At 36.1% G+C, this 15836-nt stretch overlaps 1 pseudogene; it reads right to left on the reverse strand.

Moving 5' to 3' along the window:
• Window positions 1-279: 279 nt before the first annotated feature.
• Window positions 280-15490, reverse strand: LOC110315134 (annotated as a pseudogene).
• Window positions 15491-15836: the final 346 nt, after the last annotated feature.

Consider the following 15836-nt stretch of genomic DNA (forward strand, 5'->3'; position numbering starts at 1 on the left):
TAGAAAAGATCTTGTGTAGAGTACATTTAAGTTTCCTCATCAAAACTCTTATTTGAGAGTATGCCATCTACTATGAACTTTCAAGGTGTCAAAGATGCAGGCCAATTTCTACATTTCTCCTTAGTAAGGACATACTACATCATTGTATTCATATTATGACTAACTTAGGACAGAGATGTATTTTGTTTATAAACTTTCATTTTTAACTACTTCACCATTCCAATATTGGAGCAAAATGATAATCCTTTTGAAGAACTTATTCCAGCAGGAAATACTTACTTGTCTCTTTAGAAATTTCATTTTCAGGGCAGGGTTTGCAATGAAAACAGCATGCTGCCATTCCATCCATCTCGAATTTTCTGGATCCAGGAACACAATCAGCACTGTACATAGAATTTGGCATCTAATGAAAAGTAGACATATGCTGTTAAAAGGAGTTTTATTTTCCCCTTTCTTAATTATATTATATTAACATGTGATATTATTAAACTAATTTTATACACACCAACAAAGTTAGCAGATCTTTCTTAGTGAATTTTATGATGACATATATAAATAAATGGAAAAATGAGGAAAAGTTAAATTGTTTCCTAACTACTTGAAATTCAAGGACAAAACCTGGTAACATCCTTTGTGAACTCTACAGAGGTTTCAAAGTGATTATTCTAGTTAATTCTTGTCACCTGAATACAGAATATAGTGTATAGGCACAGAGAATTATCATTGAAAAATTATCTCCATCTGACTAGTCTGTCATCATGTATGTGAGGCATATACTAAGTTGTCAATTGAGGTGTGAGTGTCAAGATTATTGGGAGCAGAGTTGTCTGTAGGCAGTGACACATTAGAAATCATGCAGAACAAGTCAGTAGGCAGAGTTCCTTGAGTGACTCTGTTTCAGTTGTTTTATCCAGCCTTTTCTCCCCTTTAGTGTAACCCATGAGTCCAATTGACCTTTTCCCCCTCGATTTGCTTAGGTAGTTACTATTTAATAACACCAACATTCACCTCTGTGTGAATACAATGAAACTGTGAAATCTTTAATCAATAAGACACTGAGTGTGAATATGGCAAAGGATTTCAATAAATTAAAAATAATGAAGTAATTTCAAACATATATATATATATATATATATATATATATATATATATATATATATATATGTATATATATATATATATATATATATATATATATATATATATGTATATATCGAAAAAACATATAAATATGCCAATCAATAGTCTCACATAAGGCATGCTCCAAATTGAGGATTGAAGAAAAAGCCTTAAGAAATAGGAAATTCGGAGTTTGACAAGGATAAAACAATAAAAAAAAAAGTCATAGGTGAACAAGAATGAATGATTAAAAGATCAAATTTAAACCAATGGGAACAAGACAGAGAAGAATCCACTATAGGTATCTACTGTATATCAACTCTACTGCAGCTGTACATATCCAAAATAATGTAGGAAAAGTAGACATTTGTATAGTAGAAACATATAAATAGCACAGTTTGAAATAGCAAATACTCAGCTTTTGAAATAAAATAGTCCTGGACAAATTTTACTTAAATTTTATTGTGGAAAAAGGAGCATATTTGAAAGCACAGGAGAGAACCCTTGGTCATAGAATGTCTCTTTTTTGGTAAGAGCAGGTTCCACCAGCTTCAACCATTTTTAAATGTAGCTTGCTCATTCATTCATTCATTCATTCATTCAATCTTTTCCTTTACATACTGATAACCATTTACACACCTTCTTCTACTCCCATTCCTTCTCCTATTCTTCCCTCTCCTTCTTTCTTTAGAAAAGGTGATTGCCCTCCACACCATAGTAACATGCTTTGGCATCTCATATTGCACAACAATTATGCACAGATTCATGTTTCTTATTGGGGTCAAGAGAAGCAAACCAATATTGGTAAAGTATCTTTTAAAAAGGCAGCAGCCAGGCATGGGGGCACACGCCTTTAATACCAGCACTCTGGAGGCAGAGGCAGGTGGATTTCCGAGTTCGAGATCAGCCTGGTCTACAGAGTGAGTTCCAGGACAGCCAGGGCTGTACAGAGAAACCCTGTCTCAAAAAACCAAACCAAACCAAACCAAACCAAACCAAACCAAACCAAAACAAACCAAACCAAACCAAACCAAACCAAACCAAACCAAAACAAAACAAAACAAAAACGCAGCACAGTAAGATACAAACCATAGTACTGCTCTTAGGAATCCCTTGAAAAGACCACACTGCACAATGGTTACAAAGGTTTAGAATGCCTAGGTCAGTTCCATGCATTATTCATGGTACTAGGCTCAATCTCTGTGAGCCCTTATGGCAGGTTCTTTGATTATGTAGGCTTTCCTGTGGTTTCCTTTATCTGTCTTGCTCCCACAAGCCTTCTTTCCTCTCTTCCCCTCTTGTTCAGGATTCCCTAAGCTCAATCAATTATTTGGGTTTGGATTTCTGCATCTGCTTCCTTCAGTACCTCAGTGATGCCTCTCTCATCAAGAACATTTTAGGCTTTCACTTTCAAGTATAACAGAGTATTATTGCCAGTATCAGGGGTAAGCTTTTTCCTATGGAATGTCTCTCAATCTGGACCAGTCATTGGTTATCTATCCAATTATCCTTTGTTCCTTTTTACTCAAACACATCATTAGACATGATAAAGTGTAGGTCAAAGGTTTTGTGGATTGTATGTTGTCTAACGCCTCACCCTGGAAAACTTGCCTGGTTCTTGGAGAGGGACATTACAGGCGCCCTATCTCCCTTTGCTAGGAGAATTAACTAAAGTCACCCTCATTTATTTCTAAGAGTTTCTATTTTCTTAGCTCTCTAACTTGAATCATACATGCCAGCCCATATTAATAATCTCACCAAATATCCTGTGTGATATTCTACACTCACCTTATCATTCATTCCCTTCTCTTCTCATTTCCACCCCACTCCTTTCATTGCAAAACCCTATTCACCATGATATCAATTCTATTTCCCATTGTCATAGGTATATAACAGTTTCACCTTGTGCCATCTTTTTTTACTTACTTTTTTTTGTTTCGGGGATTTTAGCACACAATTTGCATTCTTAAATGAGGAGAATAAAAATTATTATGTCTTTTCAAAATTAAGATATATAATTTCCAATCCAGTTGTGATAACCAGTGAGTTTATTCCTTATAATACCAGAAAAAATAAAAACCTTCATGATGAACACATATATACACACACATACATCTGATTGAGGTCTAGATAGAAAACAAATGAGATTTCAGTTCTATCCTGTAAATTGATACTCAATTCCATAACTTCATTTTCAGCTCCTATGTCCTTTTTCCTAAGAATGGAATTCTTAATCACATTGAGGAAGAATAGTAACTTGAAATTTCATACTACCAGAGCAACAGGAGATATTCAAATTAAACTAGGCAGTTTGAATATAGCACATTAAAACTAATCACATGAGATTCATACCTATGTTATAACTAACATGCATATGAGATATTAATATTCAAATTTTCTCAAAAATTAATTTTTACCACTACCAATTTCTCCTCATATACAGCATGCAACTTGCACTGACTTCTTTCTTTTGATCATGTATGCAAAAATGGATGGGACCAGACAAGTTTTCTTTAGTGAGCATTTTGTCTTACATATGATTCAGGGCTGTAGATGTGACAAAATTCTCAAGAACAATTGTTACTCAGGAGTAAGACCCATGTTTAATTTCCAGCACCCATGGTGTGGCAAGAAGCTCTTGCAAATGCTCTGAAGTTTGAATGATTCCTCTGCTTTCCATATATACTTCACATGCAGGTGTTGCACAGATATACATGCAGACAAAACAACCATACCAACACAGAAAAAGACAAGGTATATTTCTTATGGATATCTAAATTTGTCAAAAATATTAATGCATGATTATGTAATGGTGTAGGAAATTTAGAACTAGTTGTTAAACACGCTTGAAAATAGTATAATAAAAATTGGTGACTTGGTTATGGTGTATTTCCTCTGTACAAAGAACCTATGCCTTTAAACACCCATAAAAAGGATTTATAATAAGAATGGAACTTACTCTGTCATAGTAATAATTGGACTAGTAGCTTATTTCTCACTGTACTGGAAATAATATAAACTGTTTTCTAAAACAGTTAATTTATTATTAAAGATATGAAACTACATTGTATTCATGTTGGAAATCCTCAATGAATTACTAAAATGTTTTATAAAACATGAAAAAATAAACATTGTATAGCATGGTAGAAATTAGTCTTGCACATGGCAATCAATTTCACTCCACCAGATTTAAGGACGTTTAGAAGCACACACTTGAAAGTTAAATTTAAATTAGTACAATAAGGATGAACCCACCTGTGTACTTCCTTTTGCCCACTTTATCATGACTTCAGATAAATGTAGCTGTTTACCATTTGGAAAATAGGGACTAAACATCCCTATTTTAACTCTAAGTCCAAGGCCCTGTGGGTAATTCCAAATGTAGAAAATGTTGTATGGTTCCTGAGGTTGTCTCTTTGGTTCATATTCACTCTGTCCCCAAAAGGATCAGTTAACTGGGTCATACTCAGAAAGGAATAAAGCTGAACGAGGGTCAGCATACTATTGTCTTCCTTAAAGTAAGAAAACACATTCTTACTTCATCTTAAAGGTAACTTTATTAGCAATATGCTGGGGAAAATTTCAGTGAAAGCCAAGGGATAAACAAAATTATAGTGTTGCAATTATTTTAGTTCTCTAAGAGATTATTAATCAAGCACAATCATACGTGTAGACATCAACAATATTTACAATATGAAATATATAGACACATAAAACAGAGAGACTTACAGATTCAATGCAATCCCCATCAAAATTCCAACCCAATTCTACACAGAGTTAGAAAGGGCGACTTGCAAATTCATCTGGAATAATAAAATAACTAGAATAGCAAAAACCATTCTCAACAATAAAAGAACCTCTGGTGGAATCACCATCCCTGACCTTAAGCTGTACTTCAGAGCAATTGTGATAAAAACTGCATGGTACTGGTACAGCAACAGACATGTATATCAATGGAATAGAACTGAAGATCGAGAAATGAATCCACACACCTATGGTCACTTGATTTTTGACAAGGGAACTGAAACCATCCTGTGGAAAAAAGACAGAATTTTCAACAAATGGTGCTGTCACAACTGGCGGCTATCATGTAGAAGAATGAGAATTGATCTATTCTTATCTCCTTATACAAAGCTCAAGTCTAGGTGGATCAAATACCTCCACATAAAACCAGAGACAGTGAAATTGATAGAGGAGAAAGTGGGGAAAAGCCTTGAAGAGATGGGCACAGGGAAACAATTTCTAAACAGAACACCAATGGCTTGTGCTGTAAAATCAAAAATTGACAAATGGGACCTCATAAAACTGCGAAGCTTCTGTAAGGCAAAAGACACTGTCAACAAGACAAAAAGGCCACCAAAAGATTGGGAAAGGATTTTTACCAATCCTAAATCTGATAGAGGACTAATNTCCAATATATACAAAGAGGACAAGAAGCTGGACTGCAGAAATTTAAATAAGCCTATTTAAAAAAGGGCTACAGAGCTAAACAAAGTTTTCTCAACTGAGGAATACCGAATTCCTGAGAAACACTAAGGATGATGTTCAGCATCCTTAGTCATCAGGGAAATGCAAATCAAAACAATCCTGAGATTCCATCTCACTCCAGTCAGAATGGCTAAGATTAAAAATTCAGGTGACAGCAGATGCTGGCAAGGTTGTAGGGAAAGAGGAACACTCCTCCATTGCTGGTTGGATTGCAAGCTTGTACAACCACTCTGGAAATCAGTTTGGCAGTTCCTCAGAACATTGGACATAGTACTACTGGAGGATACAGCACTACCTCTTCTGGACATATACCCCGAAGATCTTCTAACTGGTAATAAGGACACATGCTCCACTATGTTCATAACAGCCTTATTTATAATAGCCAGAAGCTGGAAAGAACCCAGATGTCCCTCAATAGAGGAATGGATACTGAAAATGTGGTACATTTGCACAATGGAGTACTACTCTGCTATTAAAAACAATGAATTTATGAAATTATTGGCAAATGGATGTATCTGGAGGATATCACCCTTAGTGAGGTAGCCCAATCACAAAAGAAGTCACTAGATATGCACTCACTGATAAGCAGATATTAGCCCAGAAACTTAGAATACCCAAGATACATTTTGCAAAACCAAGAAGGATGACCATCTTGTTGATACTTCATTCCTCCTTAGAATAAGGAACAAAATAGCCATAAAAGGATATATGTATAGAGACAAAATTTAGAGCTAAGATGAAAGGATGGACTATCCAGAGACTACCCTATCCCGGAGTCCATCCCATCATCAGCCACCAAACCCAGATACTAATGCACATGCCAGCAAGATTCTGCTGAAGGTACCCTGATGTAGCGGCCTCTTCTGAGGCTATGCCAGTGCCTAGCAAACACAGAAGTGGATGCTCACAGTCAGCTATTGGATGGAACACAGTGCCCCCAATGGAGGAACTAGAGAAAGTAACCAAGGAGCTAAAGGGGGCTGCAACCCTGTAGGTGGAACAACAATATGAACTAACCAGTATCCCCTGAGCTCATGTCTCTAGCTGCATATATAGCAGAAGATGGACTAATCAGCCATCATTGGGAAGAGAGGCCCCTTGGTCTTGCAAACTTTATATGACCCAGCACGAAGGAATGCTAGGGCCAAGAAGTGGGAGTGGGTGGGTAGGGGGAAGGTATAGGGAACTTTCTGGATAGCATTTGAAATGTAAATAAAGAAAATAATAATAATATTATTAATAATAATAATAATAAAGAATTTATATCAAAAAAATAAATAAAATGGAGAGATTGCATCCCAACAGAGATACACACATAGCACATGTAAATACATATTTACACAAACAAACATTTACATGTCCAAACACAGGTATAAAAACAGACTACACACAGATTCAGAATATGCATGAAAAACATCCACAGACACAGATACATTCAAAACATGTACTCAGTTACAGACACACAGAAACCCAATTACTGAGGAATATTCATAGGTTCACATAGACATGTATTGACATACACACATAGCAACATTAACACACAGTAAAATTTATGATCTCATGCACAGACAGACAAAAAAGGGACAAAACATACAGAAAAACAGAAAACCCAGACATATGCAGACATAAGCATTGATAATTATATACAGGAATATACATTCTGACAAAAATCCACCATACAAAGAGAAATGGAGACAGACAATGTTATGTTAACTGCCATAGACAGATACATAGGCAGATTGGCAAAAAATGTGTGTAAATAATGTGTCTCTCTCTGTTTCTCTCTCTGTGTCTTTCTCTGTCAGTCTCTATATATGTATATATCTATCTCTATATTTGTCATCTATATCTACTAGTAGACACATATAGATATACAGTTAGATATACAGAAACAGAGAAACATACAAATAAGCAGTGAGAAATATACATTCACTCACATCACCACACACACATTAAGTGAATTGAATTCTAACATGATTTTCTCTGTAAGTACTTTTAGTGTACCAATTAATACCACTATCCTAGAGTGGGGACAAAATGAGTTTGGATGTGTAGTTAAAACAATACCCTACAATGATTACAATGTACTTGGGAATTAGTGAACAATGAGTCATCATTGAGTGGACTCATGAGGATGGGCTCAGTATGTTTTCAGTATTAGAAGATATAATGATATTCGGGTGATTTGTAACAAAATCACAGATATACATGGACAGATTATGCCTTCTAGTCTATTCCCTTAACTTTATAGTTTTATACTAAGAGTGACTTGCTCAATGAAAATTATTTGTATTTTTAAAAACATTTTCTAGCACACTTGGTTTGGGCATTTATAGTCTCTTAAAACTATATCATTAATAACACTAAATATCTTCAAATAGTAGAAACCATACCTCCTTGCAGTTATAATTGTGTTCTTTTCCATTGTCCTCGGGCAGATTATCAAACTTTTGAGAAGTCAACTGATGGAGTGCATGGGCAAAAGCATACGCAGCACTGTATATATCATAACTCTCTTCAGTAAAGGCCATGTCAAAAGTATGCACCATTGACCATTACTGTGAGTGATTGGATGAGCAGTTCTTCAGTGTCTTTCATTTAGAGGCTGAGATCTCACAGTTAAAGTGAATCCATTCCTTCTCTACCAGATAGTCATCTGGACATTTGAGAGTGTTCAATGTCTGGACACAATTTTTAAAACCAGAAATCTCACTATGGTGCTGTTCAAAAAGCAAAAGTCCCATATTCTTCACCAACCATAAAGTCTTTCATACTAGGACTGACATCCCACTGTGAGGTGGAGACCCACAGTCTCTGTATACCTAGGGATTCCCACATTCTGAAACTCACAGCTAAAGTACTACCTTTGTCACCATAAATGATGACAACATTTGCAGATTATGACATGATTTGGTTGTAATAGACTTCAGCTCTTGACATGAATAAATTCATGCTCACTGGAATCATGTTGACAAAGGCAAAGCAGACTGCAATTTTTCCATTTCTCTTTTCAAAGAGGAGAGAAATTGGATACTTTGATCATTGTCTGAGTTGTTAATGGAGTTATATCTTGGATTGTCTCAAAGAACACTGACCTAAATTTATTTAGGTCTTACTTTTTGGCAGGAGTTGGGAGTATTTTTGTGAATTCTTCTATTTCACTGTTGGTTAGAATTCTGGTGTGTAAGTTATTACTCTGATCTTCTTTAACCTTAGAAAGTGGTAGGTATGGATGAAATTACCCATACAGTTCAGATTTTATATATGGGGGAGTATAAGATTTTAAAGTAAGCCATTATGATTATCTAGATTTTCTGTATTTCCATTATTAAGCCCCCATCTTCATTCCTAATTTGTTAATTGAATATATTCTCTCCACTTTTCAGTGATTTCTTATACTTCTTGATCATGTTGATATATTTTCATTAATTAACACTCTTTGTATTAATCACTTAGTGATATTTTGATGATTTTATCCCACTCTTTGATTATGACATTCTGTGTATTCCTTCCTGAGTGTGATTATTTCTTATTATTCTAGAAGCTTACCATATATTCTTGAATAAATACTGTGAAGTCACTCCATAGTTTTATGCCCTATGACCTTTCCCCCATCAACTTTCTTTGTTTAATAAAATGGGATTTCTTTGTGTAGCCTTGGCTTTTCTGGAACCAGTTCTGTACATAAGGCTAACCTCAAATTTATGTATATCCTCCTGTTTGCCTCCCACATACAGAGATAAAAGGCATATGCAACTACCAGTCTGTTGAACATGCCATTTTTCAATGACTATCACTGTGACCATTCCTTTTGTATATGCTGTGTAATCATTTTCATCGAATGCTAAAAATGTTTTTTATTTCTTTATGTCTATGTTGATTCATATTTTTTGGTAGAGAATTATTCAGTTTCCATGAGTTTGTATTCGTTCTGTGGTTGATGTTGACTGAACGCAGTGATTTTTTTCAATTTCCTTGTATGTCTTATGACTTTGTATTATCTCTTTATTTTTATTTTATTGTTTTAATCCTACAGTTCAACTATGAATTACTGTTTGCTCTTTTTGGTTGAAATTTTTTATTCTAGATGTTTTTGTGAAATTATTCTATGTCCAAATGAATATTTGGTTAAGTTTGGATTTTTTTTATAAAGAGCAAAGATCAATGATTAGTATGTACATTCAGGAAAAATACAATATAAATGCCTGTTACAGTTGTTTGATTTACAAAATTTGATAACTCCAATATTACTCTGTTTAAAATTTTTCTGCAGGACATGATTAGTAGAGGAAAATGAGTACTGAAGTGTACCACTATCAATGCTGAGTGTATATATGCAATTCTAGTAGTATTTTTTGCTAACCTTGGTGTTCTTGTTGTTTTGTTTTATTTTGTTTTGTTTTGTTTGTTGTTTTTTTTTGGAGGGGGGTTAGGTATTTTTTCTTTTTGGTTTTTAGTATATATTTTCTTCATTTACATTTTAAATGCTATCCACAAATCACCCTATACACTCTGCCTGCTCTGCACCCCAACCAACCCATTCCTGCTTCCTTGCCCTGGCCTTTCCCTGTAATGGGGCATATGATCTTCCCAATAACAAGGGACTCTCCTCCCATTGATGGCTGACTAGGCCATCCTCTACTACATATGCAACTAGAAAAACAGCTCTGAGGGGTACTGGTTAGGTCATATCATTGTTCTTCCTATAGGGTTGCAGAACCCTTTAGCTCCTTGGGTACTTTCTCNNGCTCCTTCATTAGGGGCCCTGTGTTTCATCCAATAGATGACTGTAAGCATCTACTTTTTTATTTGCCAGGCATTGGCATAAACTCACAAGAGAGAGCTATGTCAGTGTCCTGTCAGCAAAATCTTTCTGGCATATGCCCTAGAGTCTGGGTTTGGTGGTTGTATATGGGATGGATCCCCAGGTGGGGCAGTTACTGGATGGTCTTAGCTCCGAACTTTGTCTCTGGAAGTACTACCATAAGTATTTTGCTCCCCATTCTAAGAAGGAACAAAGTATCCACACTTTGGTCTTCCTTCTTCTTGAGTTTCATGTGTTTTGCAAATTGTATCTTGGATATTCAAAGTTTCTGGGCTAATATTTGCTTATCATTGAGTGCCTACTCAATGATACTCACCATGTGTGTTCTTTTGTGATGGGGTTACCTCAATCAGGATGATATCCTTCAGATGCATCCATTTGCCTAAGAATTTTATGAATTCATTGTTTTTAATTGCTGATTAGTACATAATTGTGTAAATGTATCACATTTTCTGTATCCATTCCTCTGTTGAGGGACATCTCGATTCTGTCCAGCTACTGGCTATTATAAATAAGGTTGCTATGAACATAGTGGAGCATGTGTCCTTATTACAAGTTGGAACATCTTCTGGGTACATGCCCCGTAGAATAATTGCTGGATCTTCAGGTAGTACTATGTCCAATTTTCTGAGGAACTGCCAGACTGATTTCCAGAGTGGTTGAACCAGCTTCCAATCCCAATAAAAATGGAGGAGTGTCATTCTGTCTCCACATCTTTGCCAGCATCTGCTGTCACCTGAATTTTTGACCTTAGCCATTCTGACTGGTGTGAGGTGGAATCTCAGGGTTGTTTTGATTTGCATTTCACTGATAATTAAGGATATTGAACATTTTTTCAGGTGCTTCTCAGCCATTCATTATTCCTCATCTGACGATTCTTTGTTTAGCTCTGTACCCCATTTGTAATAGGAATATATGATTTTCTGGAGTCCATCTTCTTGAATTCTTTATATATATTGGATATTAATCCTCTATTGGATTTAGGATTGGAAAAGATCCTTTCCCAATCTGTTGGTAACCGTTTTGTCTTATTGACAGTATCTTTTGCCTTATAGAAGCTTTGCAATTTTATGTGGTCCCATTTGTCAATTCTCGATATTAGTAGTAGTATCTGATGGTATTTTGGATTTCCTCAGGATCTGTAGTTATGTCTCCTTTTCATATCTAATTTTTTTTAATTTGGATGCTGTGCCTGTAACCTCTAGTGAGTCTGTCTAAGGGTTTATCTATCTTGTTGATTTTCTCAAAGAACCAGCTCCTGGTTTGGTTGATTCTTCTTTTAGTTCTTTGTGTTTCCACTTGGTTGATTTCACCCCTGAGTTTGATTATTTCTTGTCATCTTCTCCTCTTGGGTGAATTTGCTTAATTTTGTTCTAGAGTTTTCGGTGTGTTGTAAAGCTGCTAGTATATGCTCTCTCTAGTTTCTTTTTGGAGGCCCTCAGAGCTATCAGTTTTCCTCGTAGGAATGTTTGATTGTGTCCCAAAAGTTTGGGAATGTTGTGGCTTCATTTTCATTAAACTCTAAAAAGTCTTTAATTTCTTTATTTCTTCCTTGACCAAGGTATAATTGAGTAGAGTGTTCCTCAACTTCCAAGTGAATGTTGGATTTCTATTATTTATGGTGTTGTTGAAGATCAGCTTTAGTCCATGGTGATCTGATAGGATGCATGGGATAATCTCAATATTTTTGTATCCTTTGAGGCCTGTTTTTTGACAAATTATATGGTCAATTTTGGAGAAGGTGCCATGAGGTGCTTAAAAGAATGTATATCCTCTTGTTTTAGGGTAAAATGTTCTGTAGATATCAGTTAAATTCATTTTTTCATAACTTCTGTTAGTTTCAACGTGTCTCTGTTTAGTCTCTGTTCCCAGGACCTGTCAGTTGATGAGAGTGGGGTATTGAAGTCTCCCACTATTATTGTGTGAGGTGCAATATGTGCTTTTAAATTTACTATAGATTCTTTACTGAATGCGGATGTTCTTGCATTTGGAGCATAGATATTCAGAATTGAGAGTTCATCTTGGAAGATTTTGCCTTGCTTGTTGTTTTTTCCATAACTTTGGGTGGGAAGTCGATTTTATTTGGTATTAGAATTCAGACAATTTGCTTGGAAAATTGTTTCCCAGCCCTTTAATCTGAGGTAGTGTCTGTCTTTTTCCCTGACATGGGTTTCCTGTAAGCAGCAAAAAGTTGGGTCCTGTTTGTGTCGCCAGTCTGTTAGACTCTGTATTTTTATTTGGGAATGGAGTCCATTGATATAAAGAGATATTACGAAAAAGTAATTGTTGCTTCTTCTCATTTTTGATGTTAGAGTTTGAATTCTGTTCTTGTGACTCTCTTATTTTAGGCTTGTTGAAGGATTACTTCCTTGCTTTTTCTAGGTCATAGTTTCCTTCCTTGTGTTGGTGTTTTACCATTGTTATGCTCTGAAGGGCTGGATTTGTGGAAAGATATTGTGTGAATTTTGTTTTGTTATGGAATACTTTTTCTCCATCTATGGTAATTGAGAATTTTGCTGCTTATAGTAGCCTGGGCCGGATTTATGTTCTCTTTCGGACTGTATAACATTTGTACAATATCTTCTGGCTTTCATAATCTCTGGTGAGAATTCTGGTGTAATTTGAATAGGTCTGTCTTTATATGTTACTTGACCATTTTCCCTTACTGCTTTTAATTTTCTATCTTTACTTGTTGCATTTGTTGTTCATCTTATTATATATCAGAAGAAATTTATTTTCTGGTTCAGTCTATTTTGAATTCTATAGGTTTCTTCTATGTTCATGGGCTTCTCTTTCTTTAGGTTAGGGAATTTTTCTTCTATAAGATATTTCATGATATTTCCTTGCCCTTTAATTTGAAAATCTTCATTCTCATCTATAACTATTATCCTTAGGTTTGGTCTTTTCATTGTGTCCTGGATTTCCTGGATGTTTTGGGTTAAGATATTTTTGCATTTAGCATTTTCTTTGATTGTTGTGTCCATGTTCTCTATGGAATCTCCTGCTCCTGAGATTATCTCTTCCATCTCTTATATTCTGTTTCTGATGCTCACATCTCTGGAACCTGATTTCTTTCCTAGGGTTTCTATCTCCAAAGTTGTCTCTCTTTGGGTGTCTTCATGGTTTCTACTTTTATTTTTAGATCTTGGATGGTTTTGTTCAATTCCATCAGCCTGTTTGGTTGTGTTTTCCTGGAATTCTTTAAGGGATTTTTGTGTTTCCTCTTTAAAGTCTTCTACCTGTTTAGCAGTATTTTCCTCTAATTCCTTGAGGGATTTTTGTGTATGCTCTTTAATGGCTTCTACCTATTTACCAGGGTTATCCTATATTTCTTTAAGTGAGTTATTAATGCTTTTCTGAAAATATTTTACCAGCATCATGAGATATGATTTTAGATCTGCATCTTTCATATCTGCTGACCTGGGTTATCCAGGACTCTCAGTGTTTTCCATTCTGGGTTCTGATTATGTCGAGTGGTCTTGGTTTATGTAAGTAAGATTCTTTCATTTGCCTTTCTCCATCTGGTAATCTCTGGTGTTAGATGTTCTAGATGTCTCTGTCTGGAGCTTGTTTCTCCTGTGGTTCTTTAGCCTCTGTCAGCACTCCTGAGAGACCAGCTCTCTCCAGTGTCCCAGTGGTCAGAACACTCTCCGCAGGCAAGCTCTCCTCTTGTAGGGAAGGTGCACAGAAGTCTAGAGCTCAGATCTCCCTCCAGATTCCTGGAGTCAGAGCCCTCCCCGGAGGCTAACTCTCCTTTGCCAGGGAAGGTGTCAAGGCATCTGGGTCTCAGTTCTGTCTCCTAATGGCAGAGGATGAAAGCCTGAAGGGACACTGTCCAAAAAGCTCTGTTGCTTCTGCTGCCCACCTGCTCACCTGGGTAGACGGGTCTCAGTGATCCCAATAGTCTTGTTGTGCTACAGCCTTCCTTTGTCCTTTTACCCTGTTGCTGCTAGCCCAAGACCCTCTGGGTTTTTGGAACTGATTTTGCATTCCACTCACCAGTGATTCTAAAGGTCCTGAGTGTGCTAGGGTGCCTGAAGCATGGAGGGTTGTATATATGTTTTGTTTTGTTTGTTTTATTTTGTTTTTCTTTTTTACAGTTGGATGAGATAAAGAAAAGCATGTGGCAAAGAAATATTGGACAGAAAGAACTGCATCATCCACCAGAAACTTTAAGATATATGGCTATGTTTGGTTATATGCCACAGTGCTGTATACAGGATCTAAGGTTTATTTTTGAAGGAGGTGAAGGAGAAGTGAACAACTCTAATGAATTTTTATGTTTCTTTGCCTAGACTGGCCTGGTGGTTCTCAAGAATGTCTCCTGAAATTAAAGGTATAATAAAGCAATTAGTAAAAAAAAAAAGGAGAGAGACAGAGAGAGAGAGAGAGAGAGAGAGAGAGAGAGAGAGAGAGAGAGAGAGAGAGAAGGTAAAAGGTGCAGACTTAAATTAAATATTCTACTGCCTACAGGACCAGTGGAAGAGAATGGAGGCTATTCATGATATTTTCTAACTAAGATGGCAAAGAGGTTTTAGGATTGGGTTTGATTGATTGAATAGAAAAATGAAAGGTAAATATAACTAAATACTTGCAAATATTTGCGGCACCCATTGTACGAAGTACACTTGACATGTAGTAATTACCAGTACTGAAACACAAACCCATGTTGCATCTTGGAAAAATTGTGAGACATTTGGTAGAGATTTTGAACTTTTAATTTCCAATTTTTTGTAGTAATTACCTGTCTGGAAGTATTTACGGTTACCACATATGTTTTGAACAGTGGGAAAACATTATGGAATGTGAAGAAATGACTACTTACAACATAGAGTACCAGTGACAAACTAACACAAATCTACATGTTTGAAACAAGGGACCAAGTAATTAACCATAAGTTCAGATTTGCATGTCTAACTCCCCTACACTTTTACTCAGTAGGTGGTCAAGCAACTTATCCCTATTCACTTACCTTCTCTTCACAGTATCTAAGCCTCCAGCAGTGACACAGATACATGTGCTACAAGAGACCACAGTGGCTGCCAGCATTCCTGCCATGGACCAAACTAGCTGTTTCTCTACCTACTAATATTATCTCTAATACTCTCTATTTAACATCACTGTATGTAAGCCATATGAAATTGGAAGAGATTCTCTGATTTCCCAGAAAATGAACAGGGCACCAGAAATCAAGATAGGAACCCTGCCCATGTTCCTACTCTATATTCTCAGTGTTCCCATCAACCAAACAGCTCCATCTCTGTATCACCATTTCCAAGTTCTTAGCTTGGGTGAAGAAACCATGCTGTACATGAAGCCATGACAAAAGAATTCAAGCCTTGAACTAGAATGGAGATCCCCTGAGCAACAACAAACCACACCAATCAGAAGACCAGAAAGAAAA

The sequence above is a fragment of the Mus pahari genome, unplaced genomic scaffold (assembly GCF_900095145.1).
Source record: "Mus pahari unplaced genomic scaffold, PAHARI_EIJ_v1.1 scaffold_12130_1, whole genome shotgun sequence".
NCBI classification, from domain to species: domain Eukaryota; kingdom Metazoa; phylum Chordata; class Mammalia; order Rodentia; family Muridae; genus Mus; species Mus pahari.